Genomic DNA, 4,080 nt, shown 5'->3' on the forward strand with positions numbered 1-4,080 from the left:
TGCCTAACGAGTATAATGCACATACATGCATCCAATTGCCTCCATTTAGAGCACATCATTATGAAATTAAGCCACAACCCATTTAAATGCTTCCTAACTATCATGGACTTCCAAGTGAAGAACCTTACAAGTATTTGGATGAGTTTCTTGAAGTATGTTCCACCGTAAAATATACGGACATGCCGGAAAAGGTTTTAAGACTCAAACTTTTTCCATTCACCTTAAAAGACAAGGAAAAGTATTGGTTTAACAATTTTAGGCCTTTTTCAATCACTTCTTGGGCAGAAATGCAACAAGAGTTCTTGAAGAAGTACTATCCGGTTTCAAAGACCAATGCCATGAGAACCTCAATTCGAGAATTTTCACATGGGGATGGAGAAACGTTTCATGAGGCATGGGAACGCTTCAATGAATTGCTTAGGAAGTGTCCACATCATGACATGCCCAAATGACAATTAGTTCAATATTTCTTTGAGAGCTTATCAGACAACTATAAGGGTATGGTTGATTCTCCCATGGGTGGCTCATACATTGATAAGCATGAGGATGACGCGTAGCATCTTTATGAGAGCATGAGTGAAAATTCTTTGCATAGAACACTATCATCCAAGAACGGTAGAAATTCAAAAGGTAGGAAGAGTGTTGGCTTACATCAAGTCGACCATTCAAATGAAATAGCCGCCGAAATGAAGTCTTTATCTCAAAGGTTTGATCAATTTTTGATTAACCAAAACTCGGCGAACCAAGTATCTTCCTTGCCTAACCATTCTCATCGTGCATCAAATGAAATATGTATGACTTGTTTTAGTGTTCTTCATTCTACTTCTCATTGTCCTCACGGACAAGTGCAAAATGAACCTAATGAACAAGTCAATGCAGCTTTTTTGAACCAAGGGAACAATCTTTATGGTACTCACTATAATCCAAGTTGGAGGAATCATCCGAATTTCTCTTGGAAAAACCAAGGAGGGCTCAAACCCTTCCCAAGGTGGTTTTCAAGGGAAGTACATTCCACCTCTACTTTAAAGCCAAGGATCCCAAGGTTATAGACCTTATCAATCACAAGGGAATCAATTTTGCTAAATCTTATTTTCCCAACCAATCTTATTACCAAGGTAATACTAGAAGTCCCGCCTTTGAAGAAAAAGTTTTGAATGCTTTGGGCACTTTAGAGGCTAATACTCAATTGCTTCATTCTCACTCTCAATCTATTGCGAAGCTAGAAACCCAAGTAGGGCAAATAGCAAGCACTCTCAATGCAAGAAATAAGGGAAAGATGCCTATTAATGCCCCACCTAAGCAACAATGTGTTGTGGAAACCCATTCCTTATCAGAAGGCCACACCATTGAACATGTTAATGCGGTGACTACCTTGCGGAGTGGTAGGGTTGTGGACAATCAAGTAGAATTGTCCAATGAAGAGAGTGAACCGGTGCAACCTCAAGTTGTCACCCGTCCCATTTCATATCCCATTCCTCCTTCATTGCATCTACATAATCTTGTAAATGAGAAAGTTTTAAAAAATGTGTTTGAAAAAGAAGTTTTAAAAAATGATGTTGAAAAAGTTTTGCTGAAAAATGATTTGGAACACAATAATTTAAAAACTTTTTGTGTTAAAGAGAGTTCAAAAGAAAATTCTGAAAAAGTGTTTGAACCAAAAATTCCATTTCTGGATGCCTTAAAAGGATCCATTTCAAAAGACAAGCAAAAGGCAAAAACCAATGAAATTATGGAAATGTTTAGGCAAGTGAAAGTTAATCTTCCACTATTGGATGCAATTAAGCAAATTTCGGCTTATGCCAAATTCTTGAAAGACTTATGCACCCAAAAGCGGAAAAATAAGAGCTAAGCACCAAGAAAAGTGGTTTTGACCGAGCAAATAAGCTCAATTTTGCAACATAACACTTTGCCAAAGTTTAAGGACCTCAGTTCACCCATTACATCATGCATTATTGGTCATCATATCATTAATCGGGCACTTCTTGACTTAGGAGCAAGTGTTAACCTTCTTTCATACTTGGTTTATGTCAAATTGGGCCTAGGTGAATTGAAACCGACGTCGGTAGTTTTACAACTTGCCGACCAATCCATTAAGAAGCCTAGGGGTGTAATTGAGGATGTTTTGATAAAGATTGACAAATTTTTCTTTCCCGTTGATTTCATTGAAATTGACACGGAACCGGTCCCCAATCCTAAGAGCCAAATTCCTGTTATCCTTGACCATCCTTTCTTGGCAACCGCTAATGTCAACATCAATTGTAGGACGGGGATAATGAAGATCTCATTTGGCTACATGAAGGTGAAGTTGAATATCTTTAATCCCACACCCAATTCATTTGACAAATATAAAGGAGAGGTTAATGTTGTAGATAAATGTCATGATCTTTAATGTCAAGGAAATGAGCTTTTGTGTAAGACCAAAACTTCAAAGGAATCATCTTCAACCTTGCATTCTCAAAGTCTTGTTTCAAATTCTTGCTTTGAAAGGGCATGGAAGCCTAAAGGTTATAATTGCATAGACAAAGGATCAAAAGTTTATTTTGAGCTTAATCCAATAAGTTCTTCAAAGAACCATTTGTTGGGTAGAGTTCAAAGCATCTATCACCCCAACAAGGAGGGGATGCATTATAAGATCTTTGATCCGGGCAAAAAGAGCCCAATGTCTTGCTAGAGACGTTAAAGACTAGCAACGACATTTTGTAGGGTGTCAAAACCCTATTCCTCCCTCATTTCTATCTTTCATTTCAGTTCTTGTGAAGTCTAGATACTTGTTTTTGGTTCTCATATGCATTGAAAGGAACTTTGGTGAGGATTGCATGAGCTTTCATGTCATTATTGAGCATTCTGCATAGTTCGATCGATCTCAAACCTGAGTTCGATCGATCGAACTCCATTCTACATCCAACACTTAGAAAAAATTTCGACCTGCAGAAACCTGCATCCAAATCACCTCTCTGTCCCATCGTTCGAACTAATTCCTAGATCGATCAGGATACCTTCAATCGATCCAACTTCCAAGTTCGATCAATCTCATGATTCAACACTTAGAAAAATTTTGAGCCTGCATCAACCTGCATATTTCACCTTTCTGTCTCATCGATCGAAACATTCCAAGATCGATCTGAAGTTCTTCGATCGATCCAACTTCCAAGTTCGATCGATCTCATGTTCCAACACTTAGCCAAATTTTTGAACCAGAAACCTGTATATTTTTGCTCTCTGTCTGATCGATCGAACTCTTGTTCCGATCGATCTCAGTTCTCCATTTCATTATTTTGATTTTGTTTTAACTTTTCAAAATTTAAAAATCCAAAAATATTTTTACTTTACTTTTATTTTATTTCATTTTCATTTTATTTTATTTCTCAAAAATATTTCAAAAATACAAAAAGATTTTGTTTTTATTGATTATTCAATGAAATAAAAAAAAAAAACCAAAAATATTTTATTCTATTTTATTTTATTTTATTTTACAATTTTTAATTTTAATTTTTAATTTTGCATTTTTCAAAAATCCAAAAAATACTTTAAAGAGAGTTTATCAAAGTTGGAGCAATCTCAGTTGAAGTTCGATCGATCGAACTCTGTCGGGAATGTTTTAAAAATAGACCGATCCAACCCTCCAAACCCCAACCCCTCTTCGTCACTACTGTGCAATCTCATCTCCCTCATCTTCGGCGAGTTCTCCGACAAGATCCAAGCTCACATTTACCTCTCTCATCTCGGATTTCTCACCCACTATTCGCATCCACTTCTCTCCCTTCGATTTGGGTAAGATCCGAGATCTCACTTAGGATTTAAGCTTCGATATGATGATTAGATGCTTTATATGTTGCATTCTTGCTTTATACATGATTGAATCTCCATTTTTGAAGCTTCGAAGCATTGAGTTTCCATGTATATATATGTGTATATGCTTCGTATATATATGTATGTGTTTGATCTATTTTGGGAGTTTGGGCTTTGAAAAGTGATGATATTTGTTGTTTTGTCATGTTGATGGGCCCACGAACACGTTCGTGTGGGCCCCATGCTTCGAAAGTCACAGATTTGTGACTGTTTACATTCGTCGCACAGTTC

General features: G+C 36.8%; 1 pseudogene; it reads right to left on the bottom strand.

The window, feature by feature from the left end:
* Nucleotides 1-343: 343 nt before the first annotated feature.
* On the bottom strand, nucleotides 344-442 carry LOC132272084 (small nucleolar RNA R71; annotated as a pseudogene).
* Nucleotides 443-4,080: the final 3,638 nt, after the last annotated feature.

The sequence above is a fragment of the Cornus florida genome, unplaced genomic scaffold (genome assembly GCF_030987335.1).
Source record: "Cornus florida cultivar Cherokee Brave unplaced genomic scaffold, ASM3098733v1 CherokeeBrave_3.0.0_Hap2_Chr08, whole genome shotgun sequence".
NCBI classification, from domain to species: domain Eukaryota; kingdom Viridiplantae; phylum Streptophyta; class Magnoliopsida; order Cornales; family Cornaceae; genus Cornus; species Cornus florida.